General features: G+C 37.2%; 1 protein-coding gene across 1 annotated transcript in view; it reads left to right on the forward strand.

Annotated features, from left to right (window-relative positions):
* Positions 1-26,832, forward strand: part of CDH2 (cadherin 2) — a 236,110-nt gene that overhangs the window by 29,637 nt on the left and 179,641 nt on the right. The window lies entirely within an intron of this gene.

Raw genomic sequence — 26,832 nt, forward strand, 5'->3', positions numbered from 1 at the left:
GTTTGCTAAAACATCTGAAGCTTTAATATATAGCTGAGTTATATTGAATGAATTTAACAAGTAAAGTCTCAGTGCAGGAGTATGAAATTCATTTTTGTTATGACATTGTTTATAGCAATTACTAGAAAGCTAATTTAGTTGTAGCATATGTGAATTTCAAATATAGACTCATTTCCCATTTAAATATGGATCAAGTTCATTATAGTTATCATATGGAAACTCTTGCCAATAAGTCTAGATAAAATCTGAAATAAAACCTAAGTATCAAAAGGAAAATTGAAAGTCCTTTCCTTTAGCTCTAATTGAAAGCAAATGAAATTTTGATTAGTAGTATTTTCATGGACTTATTTATTATTATGCAAAATGTCATTGAAATGTGAAAGCAAGAAAAATTGATCAGTAAGTTGTATTTAAATTTTAATTCCCCACAAATCTTGCATATCTCTGAGACTGTTTTACGGAGCTGCTTTTAGAAAATCTGTGTAACCTCAACTAATTAATTTACACAGAGCTCTTCCACACAGCCTTAATTGAAGTGTTTCCACAGTACTGACAAACCTTAGTGGTATAGTACTTAAGAATACCATAGACAGAGAACTTTAAAATGTAAATGGACTCGTAGCTACTAAAGTTCTTGGGTGCAGATTACATTTTATTTTAATTTCTATTTAAATTAGGATTTGCTCACACCTATGCTATTTTTCTGAAGTTGATTTTTAATTTTTTTGTCATGCTCTTGTCCCTGACTCATTACATGGTATTTTAATGGGTGAATGTTTGAGTTAGTCTGTCTCAATATTGAATTGCTATCTCATCTGGTGGGTAATGGAGGTTTAATTTAAATCAGTGTACAGCCTTTCTTTAACTGAATATGACTTTTGGAGTTCTTCTGTGTGTGTGCCATTTGTCACCCTAGAGCTTGTATGACCTGTAAATGTGTATAAAATATATTGATGTGATTCTGTAGAATAATTCAGATAGATATAAAAAGTAGAATTTGTTGCATTTCTGCAGCATATTTTTGAGATTCATTTTTAAATGGGTAATTTCATTTTCTAAAAGCTTATAATTTGTTGTTTACAAATAAACACATTGTGTGCCACTAGCAGCCATTGATTTAAGATTAATTACTTTGGCATGTTGAATAGTTTTGAAAATGATAGCTTGTTTTCACATTATTAGATAATGCTGGTGACAGTAGAAATTGGACATAGCTTTCTGCCAGTGTCTTTTTAGGCTAACTAGAAACAGGATTTTTGCTAAAGCTGTAAATGTGAAAAAGATTGAAAATATTTTTTACTTTGTGCTCTGGCCATCACTGAGAAAAGTGTGTGTAGTGGTCTTGGGTAGATTTTTATAGTTTTGGTATATCTACTTGTTCCCAATTTTAGGTTTTAGCCTTTTTTTTTTTTTTAAACAGTTTTTCACGTGACACCATTACTTCTTTCTTTATCATTCTCAGAATATGTTAAACGATACCAGCATCTTAAAGCTTGAAACATACTGTTTAAAATATTGATTAGTAGGAAAAAAAAAATCTTTTTGGAAGGAAGAAAATGTACACAGGCTTTTGTGGAACATCAGCATTTCTATTCAACATAGTATGTTATCACCAGTTAATGTTTCTTTTGGAGAATTGCTAAGTAGGATAATTCTAGGTATTTAACCTTTTATGTCTTTTTGGAGTTTTTAGTAGAAGGATATGCTGTAGCTATACACCGAAGCCAAATACCACACCATAATTACATCTATGAATTCTGTGTACTGCGGTAAATCCGTGCACTCTGTATATGCCACAGCTAAAAGGGATATATTGCTAGGCCAACCAGAGTGATGACTTTTGCCATGACCTTGTCGCCTGTAGTGTTTAGGGAAGGCAGTAAAATTGTACATAAGAGGTGTGTGACAGTTTTCCAAGGCATTCACCTCATAGCATGTTCTACCATATTTTGGTTGACTTTGGAGTCCAAGACCCTACTGGAATCATAACTCCTAATTCTGGATGCTTCCTTTAATTTCCCATTGATGGCATCTGGGGACAGGATGACAATGGCTTACCAATTGCACAATATACTTCCATAGGATACATCTGACACACTAGACTTTGTATAAAAGTTTAATGTGTTGATGTATTGGTGCCATGAACGCTGATTATTTTTCAAACAACATAATCTTTGCGAAAGTGCTTGAAGAACATTGAATGTAAGGTAGAGACATAAGTTGGTATTAGTCATGTTAGAAAATTATATAAGCACAAAATATACAAACTGAACTGTAATATAAAGAGCATCCTCTCCTCCCCATTTCCCTTTTGTTTTTTGCAAGTATAATGAATTTTACCAATATAACAAATTCAAAGAACTAATTGTACCCCTTCCATTTATCTTCTAATTTTTAACTATGTTTTTTTGCGAAATCATAGAGAGTTTTGTGATCAACCTTTATGTTTCATGTAGTGTCACATGAATATATCCACTCTTTGAAGATAGTTCTGTTATTTCAAAAAATGGCTATGTAGGCCTTTGTCCCATTTAGTTAGCAAAACCAGATTCTGCTTAACTGTGCCTCTATTTTTGAACATACAGGTTGTTTCTAATTTTCCTCTCTTATAAATAGTGCTGCTATGGAGATTCTTTTTAGAGGTCTTTGATTTTTCTTCAGGGATATTTTCTTTGGGGATTTGTGTTCCAAAGTATAATTACTGGGTCAAAGGGAATGTAGACTTTGACAGTATCTTTTTTCTTTGCATTTAGTAGCATTCTTTATTACAAGGCTTGTATGTTAGTTCTTTTCAGCATTTCATCACCATTTAATTTCATAATGTATCCTCATTTTGCACTTTCCCCTTTGGTGAAACTCATTCCTTTTTTATCCCTTGGTGTATATGTTTGCCTATTAGGATTAATTTTAGTATGTTTAGGTAGTCATTTTTACTTTGCATTTTTCTATTGTGTTTTAAAAACATTTATGGCCAACCTCTTCATTTTAAAAATAAGCAAATTAGAGCTCAGAGAGATTTAGGCTTTTCCCATGATTATATAGCTCTTTTTTTTTTGAGACGGAGTTTCGCTCTTGTTACCCAGGCTGGAGTGCAATGGCGCGATCTTGGCTCACCGCAACCTCCGCCTCCCGGGTTCAGGCAATTCTCCTGCCTCAGCCTCCTGAGTAGCTGGGATTACAGGCACGCGTCACCATGCCCAGCTAATTTTTTGTATTTTTAGTAGAGACGGGGTTTCACCGTGTTGACCAGGATGGTCTCGATCTCTTGACCTTGTGATCCACACGCCTCGGCCTCCCAAAGTGCTGGGATTACAGGCTTGAGCCACCGCGCCCGGCCCTATATAGCTCTTTTTTAAAAAAAATTTTACTTTAAGTTCTGGGAGACCATGTGGAATGTGCAGGTTTGTTATGTAGTTATACGTGTGCCATGGTGGTTTGCTGCACCTATCAACCTGTCCTGTACATTTTAAACCCCATATGCATTAGGTATTTGTCCTAATACTTTCCCTCCCCTTGCCACCCACCCCACGACAGACCTCAGTGAGTGTTCTTCTCTTCCCTGTGTCCCTGTGTTCTCATTTTTCAACTCCGATTTATGAGTGAGACCATGCAGTGTTTGGTTTTCTGTTCCTGTGTTACTTTGCTCAGAATGATGGCTTCCAGCTTCATCCATGTCTCTGCAAAGGACATGAACTCATTCTTTTTTATGACTGCATGGTATTTCATGGTGTATATGTGATTATATAGCTCTTTAGATTGTTAGCAGCAGACCTGGAATTAGAACTCAGGTTTCCTGATTTCTAATTTAGTTCAGATAACAGTGATGATAAAAAAAAACTCTTACAGTATAACACTGAGAAGAGATCCAGCCTAAATATTCAGGTGCCTTGTGGCCACTTTATTTTAGAGCCGGTCTTTATTCCCCGCTTACCATCATGACTTGTGTGTTAACTAGATATGTTTGGGAATTGGGGAGTACGTTAAGCAATACTCCTTATAATTAAAAAGCATCTTTCAGCTATTGTCACTGTTAGTATTTTGTGCACACTTATTTACCAGCGAAGAACCTAGGACTTTGGAAGATAATGTGTAGTCCTTAATGTTTAACTTAACACTCCACTGACTAGGAAAAAAAATCTCTTGTGATAGCATATTTCTTGAAAATGAAATAACTGCAATCATACATTTTTATTTTGTCACTAACAGTGTGTCTAACACTATGAAATAACAACCACACTGTGGCATTGCAGAGAGGATCCTGGGCTGTTTTTAGTGTGGATGTCAAGAGTGATATTCCTGTGTGTTTTGCATTGGTGGTCTGCATGCTTAGATATTTCTCTAAGTAAACTCCTCTGAATCTGGTCAACATAAATAGCAACCTGCAATTACCATGCATATTTTCAGTAATCCATTCATGCTCACCATCTCTGGGCAGCGCATGATGATTATTTTCAACTAGATGGAATTTGATTTAGATTAGTGTGCTTACTGATTGAGGCTTGTCTACATTAACATGGTCAGAGGAAGCTGCAGTATGGTATCTTAAGATAACAGAACTGAAGTACTTTTTATTAGCCTAGTAGGACTATACAGCTGTACAACTCTTCTATTTTTTAATAATATGGGTACTTTTGTATGCATTATCACTGAATCGGGAAAGAGACTTATCTGTTATGAATGCCGTGGCTTTTGGTTTTATGTATTTTTTTATTTTGATACATCTTTTTGTTATCAAATGTGTAAATGTTTTAAAATATTTGAAAGATAGGTTTATAAACATCTTGTTAATAAAGCCAGCCAGGGCCCTTGCACTTTATGATTTCCAATTGATTGTGGAAAATGGTCCCAAGACAGAGATTGTTCTCTTGGATATTGATGATAAACTCTAAGGAGGAAAAAATGAAATGCTGTCATGTACATTCTCAGGGGTGGAGGACAGTTTTTTAAACCTTGTGGTAGTTTTCGTTTATTTTTAAAAAATAATTGAATATATGATATGATCAATAAAATAACCAAGAACCTTCCATCCTTATTTTCTTTTTTTTCTATTTTAATCCTTATTTTTAATACTGTAATCATTTAAGCTTATTTAATACTTGAAATTTTTTGTATCTCTTTTGATGTATTTTAGGTCTAGTTTTCTTAATGCAATGCAGCAAACTAAGATAAGCCAGTTTGGGTGGTCACTTTTTTTTTTTTTTTAAGTTCTTTTGCAGTTCTTCATAGCCTTCAGTAATTTGGAGTAGCTGAGATCTCCTCCCTCACAAACTTGGAACGAGGAGATATGTGTTAAATAAAGCAAGTCACAGCTCCACATCTATCATGCATGCATACAAACATATTAGCAAACAGACACCGAAATGGTTTAAAACCTGCCCTTTTAAGATCAGAGAGGCCGTTATTCTTTATCCTTTTAGGCTTTCTCTAGTAAACGTCTAGTGGGGAGTAGAAAAGAAACTCAATAAATAAAATATACTGTATGCTAGATGGTGATAAATTCTATGGAGAAAAATAAAGGGAAAGGGGAAATAGGGAGAATGTGTGTCTTTGAATTTAAATAGGATGGTCGGGGCAAATGTCATTGCATAGGAGACAGTGCTTGGTGATAGTTCCAGGATGTTGGTGATGGTTCAAGGGCCTTACATATTAAGGGGAGAAGCATGACAAAGGGAGGTAACAGCAAATGCAAGAGTCCTGAGGCAGAAGTGTGCCTGAGGTCAGATAAGTCAAGGGCCACTTTGTGTGGGGCTTTGACTAGGAGGAGCTAATGATCTACTGGAAGGCTTTCAGGAGAGATAAGACATGATCTGACTTTCAAAATAGGATCATGTTGGCTGTTGTGTTGAGGAAGGACCAAAATGCAAGAGAGGAAGGGGAGACCAGGTAGGAGGCTAGTAATAATCTGATGAGAGAAGGTATTAGTGTGGATCAAGGTGGTAGCAATGGAATTAGAAGAAGGGATTCGATTCTGAATTTTAAAAAATATAATAATTTAAGTGAAATTTATGTAACGTAAAATAGCCATTTTAAAGTGAACAGTATAGTGGCACTTAGCACATTCATCGTGTTGTGCAACCACACCTCTATCTAGTTCTAAAATGCTTCCATCACTTCAAAGTAAAAAAGAGGAATTAAGTCATTAAGCATTTTCCTTCTTGTGCGACCCCGGCTGTGGGACCCCAACCCACGGAGGCAGGCACCCAGTAGACACGAGGCAGGACGCATGGTGACCGGTACCGACTTTATTGGGATCTCCGGGCGACTCAAGCGGGAAGGGAGGAATCGCGCGCGCTTTCCTTGTTCGGTCGGTTTTATAGGGGCAGAGGGCCTGGGGCGGTGGGAGAGCAGTGGCGGCGGGTGATGATTGGTTAGTCCCGGTTGCCGGGCGGGGAGTTTGCCAAACGGGAAGTTGAGTGGGCAGGAGGTTGATAGGGCATATGGTGATTGGTCAGGGTTTGGGCAGGAAGTTTGCTGGGCGGGAGCTAAAGAGGCAGGTGATGATTGGTTAAGTGGTTGCTAGGCGGAAGGGGCTGGAGTTCCTTCAGTCGGGGGCATTGTGCCGAGTCACGTAAGGAAGTTAAGCTTCTTCCATGTGGCTGGGGGGTGGGGCCAGAGAGGCCTTCTACCAGACACTTCTGATTTCCCTCCCCTGTGGCCCTGTAAACCTTTTGTGTTTGGCTTTTTCATTTAGCGTAATATTTTGGAGTTCGTTCATATACTAGCTTGTATTAGTACCGTGTTCCTTTTTACTGCTGAATGTATTCCATTGTATGTGTATGTATATGTGTGTGTGTGTGTGTGTGTGTGTGTGTGTGTGTATGCACACTTTTCTCAGTTCCTGTTTTCTCTTCTTTGGAGTATATACCTGGGAGTAGAATTGAGGGATTATATATTAATTCTGTGTTTAACATTTTGATAAACTATCAAATTGTTTTCTACAGCATATGAACCATTTTGCATTCCCACTAGTAGCATACAAGGATTCCAATTTCTCCACATACTCATCAACATTTGTTATATTTTATATTTATTTTGATTGTATCCTAGTAGGTGTGAAACGGCACCTCTTTGTTGTTTGATTTGCATTTCTCTAATGAATGATGTTTCATACTCTTACATATATATATATGTGTGTATATATATATATAATATATATATAATAGTTTTGCATATCTTGGTTGGAGAAATGTCTATTCAAATTATTTGCATACTTTTTCAATTGAGTTGTTTGTCTTTGTGTTTTTGAGTCAAGAATTTTTTGTATATTCCGGAAACTAGATCTTTGTCAGATGTATGATTTACAAATAATTTCTACCCTTTCACAGGTGGTGGTTTTAGCCTTTTTGGGCTACTACAATAAAATCCATAGCTTGGGTGGCTTATAAACAATAGAAACTTAATTCTCACAGTTCTACAGGCTGAGAAATCCAAGATCAGAGTGCTTGCAGGTTCAGTGTTTGGTGAGGGTCTGCTTCCTTATAGACGGCCATGATCACATTGTAACCTCACATGGTAGAAGAGGCAGGGAAGCTCTCTGGGTCCTCTTCTGTAAGGGCACTAATCTCATTCATAAGCACAGAGACATCATGACCTGATCACCTCCCAAAAGTTCCACCTCCGAATACTATCACATTATTGGTGAGGATTTCAACATGTGAAATTTAGAGAGACACAGCCATTCAGACCATAGTAGTTGTCTCTTCACTTTCCTGGTAATTTCCTTTGATGCACAAACATTTTTAATTTTGATGAAGTTCAACTTACCTGTTTTTTGTCTGGTTACTCTTGCTTTTGATGTCGTATCTGTAATCCAAGCACTTCGGGAGGCCAAGGTGGGCAGATCACCTGAGGTCTGGAGTTCAAGACCATCCAGGCCAATGAGGTGAAACCCCTCCTGTCTCTACAAAAAATGCAAAAATTAGCTGGGCATGGTGGCAGGCACCTTTAGTAATCCCAGCTACTCAGGAGCTGAGGTAGGAGAATTGCTTCAACCCAGGAGACGGAAGTTGCAGTGAGCCAAGGTCACGCCGCTGCGCTAGAGCATGGGTGACATAGTGAGACTCTGTCTCAAAAGAAAAAAAAATCCATTGCAAAATCCAAGGTTATGAAGATTTACCCCTGTATCTTCTTGTAAGAGTTTTATGGTTTTAAAACACTCATTTAGGTAACTGATCTCTTTTTAAAATTGTATATAGTATCAGATAGAGGCCTAATTTCATTCTCTCAATATGTTTGAAGATAGAGTTGATTGGATATGATGGATTGAATGTGTATGTGGGAGAGAGGGGGGATTCAGGGATGACTTCATGTGGTGTTTGGGCACTGGGAAAGATGTGACTGACTGTGATAGGGAAGATCAGGAGCCTGGTTGTTGAAACGAAGATCAGAGGTGACAAGGAGACATGTGGATATGAATCTGGGGTTCTGTGGAAAGGGCTTGGCTGCAGAGTTGGGAGGAGTACTCAGTGTACAAATTGCAAGTAAAGCCAAGACTTTAATAAAATCACTGTGGAGCTGAGTGTGAGAAGGAGAAGCCTAAGAAAACAGTTTAAATATCAAGCATTTGAGAACTCTAGTGTTAGGAAGTTAGAGTTAAGGGCAGAAATAGAGACTGAGAAAGAGTAATAATGAGGTAGGAGAGCCATCAGTAGGGTGTGATGTCATGGAAGGTAAGTGAGGGAGTGTTTCAAAGGAAAGGAGTAATCATCTGTGGCAAATGCTGTGGAAGGGTCCCCTCAGATGAGGACTGAGAATTCACCATTGGATTTAGTAACATGGAGGCAACTGATGTCTTAGATAAAAACTCTTGGGAACAAGGATCAGAAGCTTGGTTTGAGTGTATTCAACAGTCAGGTAGAGTCAGGAAACTCAGTCTGGATACAGATTGAGTTTTTCATTAAAAGAAGAAGAAATTGGATGTTAGCTGGTGAGAGAAGTAGGGTCAACTGAGGACATTTTTCTTGAAGATGGAAATTAATGTTTGTACAATGAGGTCAAAGAATCCAGTGGGGAGGGAAAAGTGATGGTGCAGAAGAGGGGAGATAGTTGCTAAGGCAGCATCATCGACTAGGCTAGAGAAAGAAGATCAAGGAGGATTTAGAAATCTGTGTTTTTTAACACATCCCGCAGATGTTTTTATGTACCTGCATTTTTAGAACCACTCTAACACATTTTGTTGAGTCACTCCTAAAATGGTAAAAAACTCTTCATTTTATCTTGCAGCTATTATGTCAGCAGAAGGTTTTCTCTACAGAAATGGCAGAGAGGATAAAAATGAAAGCCTTGTGGTGTTCAATGATGTAAACAGCATTTTCATTGCTGTAGCATCCTTGACAGATGGTTTTCCAGTTTCTGCAAGAATACTACTGCCACTCCCTTCCCCCAAATGAGGAGGAGATCACTCTCTTACCAAGTCTGCCCCATCTTTGGAGAGCTCTGACTGTTAAAAAGCGATTTCTTAAAAAGTTTAACTGAAGCATATGTTTTTAAAATTTTTACCCACTGGTGCCTTTGGCATCACACAGAGCGAGCATATCCTTTTATGCTCAGAGGTCATTTATTTCATTATTTGTTCATTCGACAAGTAATATTGAACAGTGGCATGTGCCAGGCCTTTCTCAAGGACCTGGGCAATAGTGGTCAATAGACAAGCAAAATCCCTGTAGCAGGAACTTACATTCAAGAGATCCTTCAAATACCTGAACACAAGCACCCTTTGCTCCTTTTATCTCCTCTGCTCCAGGCTAAACATCAAACAATTTCTTCAGTGATGTTTGAGCATTCTTGTTTACTCTTCACTTTCAAATAAAGGAAACTGAGGTTCTCTCCACAATGAAACTCAGTACCTGTGGGTCTTGATGCATGCTACAGAGGATTTCTTCTTGCCTTTGATGTAGATGCAGGGCTTCTAGTGCAGCCCACAGTGAATTTGGCATTATTTATGGCTACATCATTCTGTTGGCTCCTGTTAAGTCTGTGGTTAACTAAAACCTGAGTTGTTTTTTTTTTTTTTTCAAACTGCTTACCATCTTACACTTGTAAAATTGATTTTTGAACATAAATGTTAGACCTTTTGGATGATTTTTTTTTTAAGGTCCTATGTGTATATATATATATATGTGTGTGTGTGTGTGTGTGTGTGTGTGTGTGTGTGTGTGTGTGTGTGTGTGTGTATGTATTTATGTCAGGAGATCCCACTGATAACCTAAATACATAATAGCCCTAGGAATTAATGCCAGTATTTATTTTAAATCCTCATTTGAAGAAAGGGGTATACAATAAAATCTACAAGTTTCAGATGACACCAGCTGTCAAATTGATGGAGTAAAACCTTCACACACACATGTGCACACGCACATCCACACACACACACACACACACACACACACACACACATGCAAACATTTTTTTTTTTTTTTGAGATGGAGTTTCCCTCTTGTTCCCCAGGCTGGAGTGTAGTGGCATGATCTCGGCTCACTGCAACAACCTCTGCCTCCTGGGTTCAAGCAATTCTCCTGCCTCAGCCTCCCAAGTAGCTGGGATTACAGGCATGCGCCACCACATCTGGCTAATGTTTTGTATTTTTCATAGAGACAGGGTTTCTCCATGTTGATAAAGCTGGTCTTGAATTCCTGACTTAAGGTGATCTGCCCGCCTCAGCCTCCCAAAGTGCTGGGATTACAGGCATGAGCCACCACGCCTGGCTTCATTCTTTAATTCATTAAATGCCCAAAAAGTAGTCCATGAATTTCAGCCTACAGCAACTTTAAGACACATGTTAAAACTATATTTTAATTCTTGGCCTATGATTTTCTTAAAATAGAATTCTTAATGTCAGGCAATGAAGAAAAGGCCTACTGCAGATATATGAAGATAGAAGTAAGGGGATTTAGATAATTCCAGTTATGACTGTTTTAAATCTCCCCTGAAAAATGCATCTCGTTCTTTTTAATAAAAATTTAAGATTATATATTTCTAAGAATGTACTTACCTTAATAAAGATCTATAGTTGTTAAAGAGTGTCCATTCATCTTGAGGACTTTTATGTCAATAGAGGGTTGTCTCCTAAACTTAGCGAGCATAGAACAAAGATACACCCCTTATGGTGTTTGGACATATGAGCACAGTTTTTTTTCTTTTGGCCTTTAATACCTTTGTGTTTTGAACTGTGTCTCTGCAAGAGTCTAAAGTTTGCTTCTTTAATTGTTCATTGTTAAATCTTCTATAGATCAGTCTGGTTGGGATTTGCTCACTTACAAGGAGAAAGTCACCAGCAGCTTGATCTATTATTTTTCCCTATTCTATGTGGATTAAGGTCCTTTTTTGAATGCTTTCCTGTCATTTAAAAAAAATATCCTTTAGGCTTCTTTCCAAATGGAATCATCTTTGATGCTAATATTCATACTCTGTGTTGTATGAAGAATGAAACTAAGAGCGCCAGCCACTTTTGAAGATGTGTGTCTTTACATCTGGGCCAGTCCCTGCTGTGCCTCCCTGAGAGCCAGTCATTCTTTGAAACAATGCATTATTTCACCTCGATTGAAGATTTTCATTAGTGTAAGGAAGTATCCCTTCGAAGTATGCACTTATCAGATTTTAATTGTACTAACTTTTAAATTGACTTTTACATGATTCTTTGCTGGCTGTTTATATGTCTTTATTTTTCCAGTTCAACGTTTATAGTGTTCTGTATTAAAAAGTATGGGAAATAATTCAAGAGTCCTCTTGTTTTAACTCTTTCTTTTTTTAACCCTATAGCATTGGCTTTCAAATGTTAGCATGCTTAAGAGTTATTCTTGGAGCTTGGTAAAATGCAGATTCCTGGGCCCCAATACAGAATTTGCGCTCTGGGTCATAAGAAATGTGTTTTCGCAAGTGAATTCCAAGTGATTCTGATAAAGATTATTTCATACTATACTTAGATATTTGGCCTTAGTGTGTATTTCCATAACAGAAATACAGATTATGTTCAGTTATGTTCACTCTGTTTTTAGTCAGCCATATTAGTCTAGTTGAATTTTTGCTTTGGAGGTTATAAATTTTCTTTCTTGTCTTTTATATAGAAGTCTGCTTTCTGTCCTTGGATAGACATTACCAGCATCTAAAACAGTTATTGAAGAAATATTTATTCGTGTTAACATTTGATCAGGGCATGTCTGTATACATTATTAGTATTTACTATTTTTGTTTGTTTTTAAATATTTGAATATTTATTTCACCAGATCCTCAAATGAGGAGATGAGTAAACTCTGATAAATGTGTTTAATGACAAATTGTGACAAAGGATATTCACTTACTTGATGGTAAAAGGAAAAAAAGGTTACAGCAAAGAATGTGGCCCATAAACTGTACTTCTTAGTTCATTCCTAGACCTGAAAGCTCCTCGTTCCTGGCCATTTCGTTAAACTGCTCATGTTATGATCTGACCAAGGACATTTTTGGCAAAGAAGAAACACCTGATAATACTGCCTTTGATTTTATTCTGATGTCAGCTAGCCTTCCTGATGTTCTTGACTTTAGTTAGCAACTTGTTGGATTATATTTTGAAACCCTGTAAGTCAGGGCCAGTTCCTTGTCATTTTATCTCTCATTTCAGAAGTTAACTTTAAATTATTCTCAGATTTGGCATGTATTATGCATTTGAGAAAAATGTTGATAAGGAAATTGTCAGGTTTTGGGAAGTCTTTATATTTTGGACATTCATTCAACAGATGATTGTTTTATGTTTTGTGTAAGGGAGTCACTATGTATTACCTTGGAAAATGCCAGTACCCAGCTAACAATTACTAGTTGTGGTAGTGGGGAAAATTTGCATAATTTGTGACCATCATTTAAATTAAAATTTAAATGTCTCTCTGTAGAATTCCTGCATGGTTTTCAAGGCTAAAAAAATAGTGGACCACCTTTATGAAATGACCAGAGAAAAATCTCAACACAGATGAATATTTGTCCTTCTAACTTCTTTGTGAGATTAAACCTTTCAGATTTTCACATTATGCATATATGCAATTATTCCTTCAGTTCAGTCACTTAGATCTGGTGTGGCATCTTTGTTGACTTGTCATCTATATTCTATTGGTGCAGAAGACAAATTTATTAAAGCATCTCATTGGATTTGTATTGTAGGAAAATGGTCCCTTATGGGATAATTTCACACTACTCAAACTGATAAACTTAAGGTATGGTATTCTCAGTCCAGTAATGATTAACAAATTAGTAGACAGCATGAATTCTCACTCATATTGATACCCCATTGTCCAAGTTTTAGTAGTTTTATATGTAAATGTCCTAAGGGTTTAACCCATCTTAAACAAGAAATATAGTTTATTATTTCCCAAGCAACAATTAAAAAATAGGAAATTAACAGATGCATTCTTCATTTGGCTGTCTATTGATTGTCTGGTCACACGTGGACATTTTGGCAATGATACATTAATATTTGTAAGAGACACTTTACCTTTGCCATTTAGATTGATTATTTGTAAATGTATTATATTTGCATAGCATTTTATACTTCTTGAGAAATTTCATAAGTTTTATTTAGCTGCCCCACACCCTATGAGTCAGGTAGAACAGAGGGGGTGTTTCCATTTTCACATAATGCTGAGTCCATGAAGCTGAAGTGATTCACTTAGAATCATGAGATGCATACGTAGCTGAATGTGGTCTGGATTATTGTGTTCTCACTTCTGTCCCCTCTGGAGGGCCCTTTCCCTCCAGCCCATGATGTAATTGCTTCTCAGAATGGCTACTTCTGATTGAGCATTTTGGGCACCTTCCACTTTCTCATTCCCTACATGCCAGTACTCCCTTAGTTATCTGGGTTTTTAAAGTCCATGTTACTAGTCAAGGTACACGTTCATTTTCCCATCCTCTTTTCAAGAATGATCACACAACTTTGGTTGGTTTCTTTGAGATGTCAGTAAATGCACACAGGATTCTTCTCAAGTTTTGGTCCTGCTGCTCAACTTTTTTTTTTTTTTTTTTGAGACAGAGATTTTGCTCTGTCCCCCGGCTGCAGTGCAGTGGTGCGATCAGGGTTACTGCAACCTGAACCTCTTGGGCTCATTCGATTCTCCCATCATGATGCCCAGCTAATTTTTAAATTTTTTGTAGAGATAGGTTTATGCCATGTTGCCCAGATTAGTCTTGAATTCCTGAGCTGAGCAGTCCTCCTACCTTGGCCTCCCAAAGTGCTGTGATTACAGGTGCGAGCTACCTTGTCCTGCTGCTCAACCTTTTTTAACTTTGATGGGTTCTGAGCAATTTTAAGTTCTTTTTTTGTGGGGGAAAGGCTGAGGAAAGGGAACAGGTAGTTGGTATCATCAACCGTCTACCAAGTATACTTTAAGCCATCAATGTTTTCTATTTAAGAAATATCAATTCTCTTTTTTTTTTTTTTTTTTTAACTTTAATCAGGAGTCTAGTAACACCGTTATTGCTCATGGCAGCCTCAAGCTGAAGGGATTCTTTTACTTTAGCCTCCTGAGTAGCTGGGACTACAGGCATGACCCACCATGCCTGGCTAATTTTTAAATTTTTATTTTAGAGATGAACTCTTGCTATGTTGCCTCAAACTGCTGGGCTCAAGCCATCCTCCTGCTTCAGCCTCCCAAAGCGTTGGGATTACAGGCATGAACCACTGCACCTGGCCCAGAAAGTCATTCCTATGGATGATGATAGAAGACAAATGTAGCCCTTAGGAAGTAGCATCTCCGTTTTGCGGTGTATAGTGGCCAGCAGTTGGGCACAAATGCAGATATAAATCCCCTTGTTTGCCCAGAATACTTGTCGGTAAGTGAAGATCTAGCATGTGAGAGCACTGGAAAGCAACAAAAATTGCATGGAAACAAACAAGAGATTGCGTGGCTCCATAATGATAATAGATTTTATTTATCAAGCAACTAACATGTGCCAAGTTCTTATTATACATTTTTGTTTTTAGTTTTTAGCCCTGCAAAAGTGATAATCCTGTGTTAATCGTAAGGAAATTCAGATGTAAACATTTTTAAAGTGATTTACTGAAAGCATATAATTAGCAAATGGTCTGCGGGGCTTCCTCTCCTGTTCTTTTTCTGACATACCATGTTGTCTCCATAAGATTTGCCTGAAAAGTTGAAGTAAGGGAGGAACTAGATCAGACAGGTATTGCTGATTTCAAGAAGGGCAGTTTGGATGGACAAGGAAGAGAGTTAGATAAGGAGAATGTGTGTGAGATCAGATTGACATGGGAGGAAGATTTTAGATGAAGAAGACTCCCCTCGCGGATGTGAACGATTTGGTGAGACCAAGTCTTGAGGATGCTTGAGTGCTAGAGGGAGAATTAGAATTAGTTGATAGGGTGCGAGTCATCTAGACCTATGAAGGAGAAATAAGCAGTTACGGACTTGGGAGAGGACAGTAAGAATGAAGTTGACTTTAAAGGCCATAAGCAGTCGGCGAATAACATTTTGTGTGAAATCATTTACATAGAAGACACTATGGTGGCCTCCCTGAGATCCATTTTTCCAGTTAATGTTTTGTGTATCTGCTCTCTGTTGCTCCCATGCCATCCATAGCTTTAGAAGAAGCTAAATCCACCTCTGTTTCTAGGGATGAGGCATCAGAGTCCTGTTCCTCTGACTGCAGCAGAACCCTTTGGATTAGTGAGATCAAGTTTAGGGAAATACTGCCCCCTCTCATTCTTCCCTCCTCATCTCTTTCCTTTTCCCTGGGTGATTCTCTCTCTTCTTGACTGGAGACAGGGAAGCCAGTAATCTCAAGAATCCTTGTCAATCATCTACTTCCAGGCAGAGTAGAGCGAAGGAAAGAAACTGGCCCTTAATGAAATTATTGAGCCGTTGAATTAATATAATCTAGAAGCTTTTCCTATCCCTGAGCCTTTAGTCATGTTAGCTGATAAGCACCATCGATTGTGTAAGGCAGCATGAGATGAGTTTCTGTTCCGTACAGTGAGTTGCATCCTAACTGATAGTGGGTCTCACTAAAGGTTTCAGTGGGGATGTGAGCACAGACTTAATAACTTTGGGGGAATGAGAGTCTGGTGTTCAGGGCCAGAAAGGGGAAGTATCACGTTAGAGAGAAATACAAGGTGTTTCATTTTGATCAAGGGGTCCCTACTGCTGTGCTATTCTGCTAAGCCTGAGATAAGGTCACCTCATCTCATAAGGCAGGGACGGTGTCAATTATTTGCCCAGTATTTCCAATGCCTAGCACAATGCCTGATGAATCCTGGCCTTTTGATACTCATTGATAGATTAAATGTATGTGAACACAATTTCGGAAATTCATTGAGAAATAAGAAATAGGGTTAAGGAGAGTAATATCTATTGCAGAGAATAGTATGGAAATATTTTTCATGAGATAGTTAAGTAATTTAGAAAGATGGAAATTGGATGCTAGCTTGAGAATCAGTGGAAAACAGGTAGGATGAAGTGTGTGTGTGTGTGTGTGTGTGTGTGTGTGTGTGTGTGTGTGTGTGTCTGTCTGTCTCTCTCTCTCTCTCTCTCTCCCTCTCTCACACTGTTGCCCAGGCTGGAGTACAGTGGCACGATCTCTCACTGCAACCTGCACCTCCCAGGTTCAAGTGATTCTCGTGCCTCAGCTTCCCAAGTAGCTGGGACTATAGGCATGCACTACCATGCCCAGCTAATTATTGTATTTTTAGTAGAGACAGGATTTTACCATGTTGGCCAGGATGGTCTCGCCCTCTTGACCTCATGATCCGCCAGCCTTGGCCTCCCAAAGTGCTAGGATTACAGGCGTGAGCCACCACGCCCAGCCAGTAAGATGAACTTTTAACTGAGCTGTAGGATCACACTATTTCAGGCCACAAACACACACACACACCCTCACGAATGCTTTTTGAACAATATCTTCTCTCCTTTATCCTTAATTTTCTCCCTCTCTCAAAATGGACTAAGTTTTTTCTAAATGTCTTCCATAATATTTTGTTTTTTTCATAAAAATATAAGATGGAGAGTACAGGGAAAAAAAATCAAGGGCTTTTTCTAGGTCAAATCTTAATATAAAATCACCATTGCAGTGATTGATGTTCTGTGTGAAGATTCTATCAAATGTTCCTGTAACTTGCCCCCCTGTGAGGGAAGGTGGTGTCAGTAAAAACTCATGGTGAGCTTTCACAGAGACCTTGCTACCTCTTTACTCCTGTGGCCTCTTTTTCTTACAAAGTTGGGGTACGACAGTTATTCAGAGTGTTAAGATTATTAAAAACTGACAAAATATTTACTATATGACAATTTTTTTTTAGTTCCTTGAAGATGTATATTTTAGTATTTTTGAAAAAAAAAAGATGATATAATTTTAGATTTGTGACTAGAACAGATGAAACTTGTAAGGGAATTATTACTTTCAAATACCAAAGAACTTAGAATATCTTTTTTGCCCTTTTTGGAGTATGTTATTTTACCAATAAATTATGTGGTATTTATTGGTCCTACATGGCATTTGTTCTCTCGGATTTTTGGAACTGTTTATTGGTTACGTCTGGTTAGCTGAGGAAATGGTGTAAGGAGCTGTTTTTACTAATAAAAATAAAGATTCCATTGAATGGATGAGCACGTGTGGTTCATGCATATGTCTGATTCTAAATTTTTATTTAACTCTTGCTTTTTCAAAGATACCTCATCAAAACTTGGGGTTGTCAAAACAAGTCTCACCCTCCTATAGAAATTTAATCCTTTTACTATTCTAGACCATTTCGAAAGAGGGGCTATTGCTCTCAGTCTAATTCCACTTCGGAAACTCTTGGCAGCATTATAGCCCTCTGTGCCCCTAAGGAGGTAACACAGTTTTCAACTTCAGTCTCTGGGGACAGAGCCCAAATCCTCTCCCGCAGCGCTCCTGGAAGAGGCCTGCTCAGCAGCCATGCGCACATCTGGATGCGCCCCATTTTCTCAGGACTTGTGCCAAGGAATTCTGGCTTCTATATCCCAGCTAGGCATGGTGCGATGGTTTCACAGGTGCCTCTGATTTGGAGTGGATATATACCCATGACTTTCAGAGCAGTAGTTTTCAAAATGTTACGTCAGAAATACATTTTACATCATGATACTGCACTTACATGTGTATTTCACAAGATATGAGATTTACTTTTGTCTGTGGTATACTCCATTTTCCATCCCATTACTTTCTAAGTTATACCAATAATATCTTGCTGTCTACACTTTAAAAAGCATTGCCTTTTTCTTGCTTTTTTGGGTGGAGGGAGTACTTAGCCCTTGAGTCTCTCAGAACTTTCTGTCTTTCCTGCAGCAGTGTGGACCTCTGATGACCAGTCAGGACTTGCTCACGCTCACGGTCCTTCTGTTAGTCCTGAGACAACTACAAAATGATCACGATGCTTCTGACAATATTTATTGAAAACTGTGTCCTAGATATGAAAGTGTTTTATATGAATTAGGTTTCTGTATCCCCTACAATCGTCTGTGAGGTATAGACACAGTGATTGCGTATCTATTTTACAAATGGAAGCGGAAGACGGGAGAGGTTCATTATTCTGCTAAGGAAGTAGCAGAGCAGGGATACTATGCTTAATGTCACAGTATTGTAACAGTTCTGCTTTGGTGGCCTAATAACACTTATGTAGTTCTAGATGTCTTAAAATGAATAATAAGAAAGATATATAAATTATGTTTGCTGGGACATAGACAGTAGAGTCATTTAGTTTTTTTAAATTTAATTAATTAATTTTTGGAGATAAATGTATGACCCCAATTCACTGCAGCTGCAGCTGCAGCTTCCTGAGCTCAAGTGGTCCTCCTGCCTCAGCTTCCTGAGTAGCTGAGACTACAGACATGCAACCCCCACACACAACTAACTTTTTAATTGTTTGTAGAGACAGCAGCTCACTATGTTGCCCAGGCTAGTCTCAAACTCCTGGCCTCAAGCAATCCTCCCACCTTGGCCTCCCAGAGTTCTTGGATCACCAGTGTGAGCCACCACACAGGACCAATGTTTTTAAGTTATTTATTTTTATTTTCCAAGTTGTATCTAGGCCTAGAGTCTAACTGATATTCATCCTTTTTAGAAATCGTAAGCTGGACTTTCATTAAGGAAAATAAAGTTTTGACATTTTGTCTTTGCCTCATGTTTACCTGATATATCAAGGCAAACTCCTTTCAAATGTTTTTTGACAGTTACCACAATTAAAGTGTGTTGGCTTAAAATTAATGATAGGTTTTTATATGCAGGTGGTTATGCTTTGTTTGTGAGTTTAAAATTTTACAGCTGTGATTTAAAAATGCCAGCCTGATGGAAGTAAATTTTTTCAGAGAAAAATAATTTAGCATTAGCAATGCATCACCTTTTGTCTCAAAGATATTTTGAAAGACTCATTTTCAGTGGAGTAGCTATTAGCCAGAAGATCACACAAAGCAATTCTAAGGCCTGTTTGCATATATCAGGGGTAAAATTACTTAACAGATAATGCCTAATTCTTTTGAGTGGACTGGGATACATCTGCAAACTATATGAAGGTTTGATATAATTAGATCTTATGGGTGTGGCCTGTTGTTGGTTGCATCTGAAAGTAGTTTACAAATTGACTTTCAAATGTAAGCAAAAAATCAATTCAAATAGGCCTTTGGTTTGTACCATTGGCCTATCTACCAGAAAAATATAAATATGTTGCATGTATGACGGAGTCCTGTTTGTGTTTTTGTGTCCTGTAGAAGGTAGCCTCAGTAATCATGAGGTTAATGTCACACCTAGCATTCACTTAGCTCCTTAATTCATGAATGCCACTGAAGCACATTAAAACAAAGCTTTAGGTATTACAGTTGAACAGTCAAACTTTTTTTTTTTTTTTTGGTGAGATAAGGTCGTCTCCTGTTTCCCAGGCTGGGGTGCAATGGCGTGATCACAGCTCTAGGCAGCCTTGACCTTCTGAGCTCAACTGACTCTACTATCTCAGCCTCCTAAGAAGCTGGGACTACAGGCACACCCGGCTAATTGTTTCCTTGTTTGTTTGTTATTTGTTTTTTTGTAGAGACTTGGTTTCACCATGTTGCCCAGGTTGTCTTGAACTTCTGGGATCTGCCTGCTGAGACTTCCCAAAGTGCTGGGATTAAGGTGTGAGTCACCATGCCCTGTCAGCAGTCATCAAGCTTTGAACACTAGCCACATTATTAAAAAAAAAAAAAAAAATACACATACATCTGATAGTTTAGGTGCTCAGACAATATTATATTGTATACCTAGAGCTCTTGATGTAGAATCTATGACTTTCCATAAGCAATGAGATTATGAGACTTAGCCATATTCAAAAAGTTTTTCAGAACATAATTATATATTCTGGTGTGACCTATTTCAGTTTCACTATACATTTGAAAAACTGACAAGGAGTTTTATGATACATTTTTTAAAAGTGTAATCATGAGTTGCCATAGACTCCATTTTGTTGTTAGTGGTATACTGACCATATTTTAACCACTTTCATTAGTCAAATGTCCTGGGAATGTAGGAGGTGTCCCAGGGTGACGGCCAACTTGCCATTGATCATCCCATTATCTTTTTATTTGTTATCTAAACTATTTGCCACTGAGAATTCTTTTAGGATTTTTGGTTAATATTTGATAGGTTAGCTTTGCAAAGTATTTGAGCACTGTCATTCTTGGCCAGTGTTATCCATGTACTTTGATGCCTATGCATATAGAGATTCACAATATGTTAACCATACAAGCAGCCAAGTTTATGTGTATATGTAAAATGCAGAAGGAAATGTCACACATTTGGGTCCCGTTATGAAAGAGTTTTCTAACTGAATTAGTCTTGAAATAGCCTTGAAAGACTTGTGACCTTAGGGCACTTCTACCTCCAGCTGTAATAAACCCAGTTTTGTTTTTTTTTTCTGATGTAGTTGTATTTATAAGTATTTGCAGATTTTTTGGTCATGGCTTAAATTGCTATATTGTAGTCAGCCTTGGTGCTCGGTTAATAGATTGTTTTCCTTGTTGAAAAGTGAAATGAGCATTATTTTAGCAACATTAAATAAAATCCTAAATGTATTCTTGCACAGGTAAATTGGCTTGACCATTGCTCTACAATAAGGAAAATATTTTCCCTTTGCCACAGGGCCTCACGCTGGTGGCTACATCTCAATTTCAGATAGGGCTAGAGTAACCTGTCACTATGGCTACCAGAATTTGAATTTGCTGTTATTAGGGGGAAGCTTATAAATTCCCAAGCCACTCAGAAGTTGAATCCATCCACTAAATCCGTAACTGCTCCTGTGGGAACCAGGAGAAAAGCCCAGTAGATTTTAGTATTAGTTCCCCTAAATCAGGTTGGTGGATAGGATGATTTGACAATTATTTTTTCTTTTTCTACGAAAGAAAGTGATTTCATAAATAACAACACTCATCATTTTTTTAAAAAGTTAATACAATTTTTCTCCAAGCTATCTTCCACTTGGGTTTCTTCATACAAAGCAGATAGCAAATTTTTCTCCTGCTTAAGAAGTCGTGCATGAGTCCGCAGTGCCTCGAGGAGGCTGTCCAGCTGCCTGGGCTGAGTGGGACCTTTGGGTCTGGCTCTGGAGCACCTCTCCAGCATCTCTGCCTCATCACTCCTCTGGATGTTCTAGGCCCCGTCACATGAACCCTTCCTTGTTGATGTGTCCCGGCTGTACAATGTGATCACATTTTCATATCTTTTCATGTTCCCATCTGTTTCTCTGACTACTTGCCCCTCTGTCCACCTTTCAATTTTAGGAAGTTGCTTTTCCCCAGCAGATTGCTACTTCTACCAGGAGGGCCTGTCACATCTCTGTCTTCTGTGTCAAGCACAGCACTCTCAATGAATGTTGAAACAAATAATGGATAGCAGGCACTCATTCTTCTTATTTAATAGAAAATTGGAGCTATTTATCCCAAATTAGTATTTTTTTTCAAAGTTAACCAATTGTAGTTGGGAGATTAGAAGCCCCATGACCTTATTTAATATACTTGTGTAACTATATCCAATTTGCATGAATTCCAGATAATGTCTCTGGGTTTTTAGATGTATTACTTAGCTTAATTATCATAGCAACCAGTTGGAGTGGATTTTATGTATATTTTAAAGAGATTCAATAAACAGATTGAGAAAAGCTAGGGAGTTTGCACAAGCACCCAATGAGTAAATAGAAGATTATGTATTTTTTCAGAGGCCATGTGCCATTTTTCTTAAGCTAGGGTATGCTATGTACTATGTTTTAAATAAATAGTTCACTTTGATTTTTCGAAGTTTTGTGATGTAGCCATATTAACCACCCCCACTCATTGCTCTATTGAAATTTTATTCTGTATATCTATTTGTTAGTATATAGCAAATAGTCATGCATATCTATAGTTCATTTTTCTTGTAATGATAGCAATCTTCAAAATAAGAACATTTGTTCATATACATCTGGATATTTCCTATAGAATAAACAATTATGAACTTTTAATAATCTCATTTTTATTAAATAACACATTTTTCTTTAAATGTGAATCCTTGTCCAGCAGTTCAAAGTGTTAGATAATGCAATTGTCCATAGACTCTTTTCCTGAAAAAATACTATACTTAAGGTAAGTTTTCATATTTCTCAATTTTCTTACTGTTTTTAGTTCAGAATTAAGGAAAATGATGAAACCACCTTTTGTATTTTCTATATCCTAAAATATTTCTTACATGTAAACTTATATATTATGTATTTTATAATCAGGAGTCGCGATTGCTGGATTGTAAATGAAATCTGAGATTAACTCCTTCAGTTTCCTTATTGAAAACTGAGGATACTAATGGTGACTATCTGACATGCCTGTTAGAATGTGTACATGAGTTAATATTATAAAGTGGTTTTAACAACCTCAGCACATAGTAAATGCTTAGTAAATGCTCATTATGATAATTTAGGGGTTTTTAACCCCAATTTTTTTCAAAATAAAGCATTTTCTTAAATCTAGTGAATTTATACTTAACGTTTACATGTAAAACATAATGTGTTAGGGTAGATAAATCCATTCTTATAAAACACATTTTTGGGTTACGTTCCCCATTTGTTTTCCTCCCTAATACATTTCCACTTCATTTAGGCCTCCTTTTTTGAAAAAAAATTTTTTTTTACTGCATTTCATCTCCCATCTGCCTTTGGAATCACTGCCGGCAGATATTAGCTTTTACATTAGTTGTTGCTGTATAAAGCAGCAACATTAAGCAATGTTTTATTCATCCTAGGTACTTTGTAAATATTAGTTAAGTGAATTAATGACTGTGTAATAATGTACAGGCAGTCCTGGCCTACAGTGGTTCAATTTACAGTTCTTGATTTTACAATGAGTTTCATTGGAATGGAATCCCACCAGAAGTCAAGGACCTCTGTAGTGAGTTTCTGTCTTCTTGACCTGTAGAGGAAGGAACTTAAAAGTTTTCTAATGCTTCATATACTGGAATGTAAATTTGTGTCAAATGTTGTTTTCAAATAATTATCATAAAATTTCAGAACCAACCCAGTGAACAGGCAGCATGTACTCCATATCCTGAAACTGAGGGGCATAGCAATTTGCTAGAGATACCACACTGTACAGCTATTTAGTGGCCAAACCCGAATTTGGATTGTGAAGCTTGAATTCAATTCCTGGGCTAGCGTTTTCTCCCTCTTGACTGGAACCAATTACTTTATTTGTTTGAAGTTTAAAAGAGTTAAGAAATATCAGAAAAAGTAATACAGTGGTTGAATACAAAAATCATTATCTTCCTCTTTTTTAAATACCAAGATATCGAAGTAGTAGATCAGAATACTTAAGGCCTTCAATGTGAAAGACTAGGTAGAAAGCTATTTGGGAGATATTCCAGTGGCTAATATTTAGAAAAAACAACTACGCTTTCTTTTTGTTTGTTTTAAAATTAAGAACACTTTGAATTTGTAGAGACGGGTGCTAACAAAACACATGCTTGGCTTGTGTTCTGAAAACCAGGAAAAAGGGGTGTGGTTTTCCTTTTTCTGAGATAAAAGCCTGCTGTAAATTTTGGCAGCAATATTTTATTGTAATAAGATCAATTCGCAGCACATTCAGGCTTATTTTGAATGAGAATTGAGTTTGACTAAAGAAAATAATGTCCTTCCAAATGAAAATGAAAATGAGCAGATGTACAAAATGAACCTTAAAATTAATCTTGGATTTACTCCTCCCTGTATGCATCATTTAGCAGTCAGTGAAAGTGACGAGGGTGGGGAAGAAACTGCTGTGTAGACTTAAAAGAAATCACTAAGGCATATTTTTGGGGTTTGAAGGAAACAACTGTATTAGAGACAAAACTGCTTTTCTGCTTAGAAACATGCAAATAAAATACTCATCTTTTAAAGGTTATTTTACCTTTGACTTGTTATTACATCATTCTTAAAATGAGAAATCTTTGAATTTAACATGTTTTCTCTCTCCCACCTCCCACCATTCTGTAACTGAATGCTGTCTATTATTTTAATCATGTTAATCTACGACTTAGTGTAAATTGGTACTCTGTGGCTGCCTGAGAACAAAAGTGCTTTCTGTTCTTCCTTCTTCAGTAAACCAGGGCTTCACATCATGCATGGTCTTGCAAACAGTTAGGGGTTTAGTCTGAGCTGATCAATAAATTCAGAACCCTTTATTTAGTGAGATCGATACAGTGTAATGAAGTCTGTGCTTCAATTCCTTTCCAAGCATTACTGCCAGGGTAGGAAGGTATCTGTTTTTCTTTCTAAAGTACAATCCAAATTATGTTTGAGGTTTTTTCTTATTACGCAGGATGGAGCCATGCATTTGAACCCTCTCCAAACAAGCCTGAAAAGAGCTTGTTCCTGGGTTCATCCAAAACCCTGTCCTCCCTCTAGTAATGAAGAATGAGTGAACAGAAATCATTTGATTCAAGAAAGAAAAATTGAGTATTAGTGAAATACTGCTTCAGTTAATATCTGTGACTTAATCACATAAGATGATTGCTGCTAAATGGTTTTGAATAAAATCCTTCATTTTATGAAAATATGCCTGCAGGTTAGCAGCATGCTTATCAAAAGTATATGGATAATCATAGCACCTGAGAGGTGATCTGTCAACTCTTATTTTACTACAGATACATTTGTATGCAGCCTGAATAAAGCACTTTGGAATATATTGTACTTTCTTTCTGAATTGTTATGCTTAGTTCAGGATTTACTTTTAGTGAGACTTTTAAGCAATTTTTATCTTTAAAAATATTTATATATTTGGAGTAGTATTTTAGAGTATTTGGGATATCAGCTTTCTAACACTTGTATCTAGATAAGCAGAACTGAGGCCTGAAAATTGATCTCTTATATAAAAAGTGTTAAAACACAATTTGTCACCTTGTTGACTACCATACCTTAATACATCTTTCGCAAACTTTCATCATGATCTAGTCTTAAGATTGCTTTTTACTGGAAAAATCTATCTTGATAAAGCTTGTCCTATTAATTTGAAATTACTCATTTTTAATACAAGACTGTTAATTCACATGAGGCTCAAAGTGTTTTAAGAAAATGTTTATAGTCATAGACAATAAACCCTTATATTCTTAGGCATTGAAAGTGAAGCACCTCTAGTCTGCTATAAGAGTTGTGTTTAAGAAAGTTTGGTGGAATCACCTTATAAGGTCGTGATTTAAACAGTTTATTTCTTAGTGTTTTATGTAACAGTTTATTTCTTAGTACTAACTTGTTTTTTAGTTAACCATATTTTGTATGATCAAAGACTCATAGAATTCTAGACTTGGAAGGAGTTTTTCAGATTACATAGCGCCTCCCCCGCCATAGAGTTCAATAATTAATAAAATGAGAACCCCAACGTAGCTAACTTAATTTATGTTGACTTTGCTAATAGCGTAAAATGAGAATTTTTGAAATACCGAACATTACAAAAGCCGGTATGTAATTATAAGTAAGGAAAACCAGAAGAAAACTCAGAGGAGAAAAAAGGCAGTACCTGCTGTGTGCAACACTGAATAGAAATAGTCTTGTTTTCCATAAGCTTTTCATTAAAAAGGGGAGTTTTTTGATACAATTTGTATTTGATACAAATACAGATAATATTAGTAGATCATTGAAAGAGTAATTACTTTTTGCTGTGGTAAAGATTGGAAAAGATTTCCTGGAAACATGGCATCTGAGCTAAGCCTTAAAACATAGGTATAAATTAGATAAAACCAATTGAGATGTTTTGCTTGGCATTTTGGGGGCCTATGATTTCAGGAAGAGAAAGGAGCCTAAAATTTTCAAGGTTTTGAATATAAGTAATCAGAAGAATGCTGGTACCACCAACTAAAATCCAGAGGCACCAACACCAGGTGTAAGGAGGGAGAAGGGAACACCACCCTCATTTTCTGTCACCGTTAGTCCTTTCTCTACTGAGGGAAATAATTGCAATTCTCAAACTTTTTCGGCTGTACAGCTTTGTCTGTATCACTCTTACCCGTCTCACCTCCACCCTTCCATTCTGCCCTGTTCACTTTACTGCTTGGGATTTTTACAAAATCCTAGTGGAGTATCACAGTTTTGTGCACAACCACTGAGATAGGTGCTTCTGTGCTACTGGTTCAGACTTTTATCATCTATGGCACTAATGTGAGTGTAGTTTTATTTTATGGGACTACAGTGCCTTTGTTTTGTTTTGTTTTGTTTTGATAATCATAATCCCTGGCACATAATCAGTACTGAGTAAATTAGTGTTGAGTTGATGCAAAGTGATAAAGAATTTGAATTGCTGGAAAGGTAGCTACAGGGAGGACTTCCAGAGATGGAGATTGGGAATTTGAATTGCTGAAAAGGTAGCTACAGCTGGACACCCAGAGCTGGTG

The sequence above is a fragment of the Sapajus apella genome, unplaced genomic scaffold (genome assembly GCF_009761245.1).
Source record: "Sapajus apella isolate SASKATOON/1434 unplaced genomic scaffold, GSC_monkey_1.0 scaffold29, whole genome shotgun sequence".
NCBI lineage: Eukaryota > Metazoa > Chordata > Mammalia > Primates > Cebidae > Sapajus > Sapajus apella.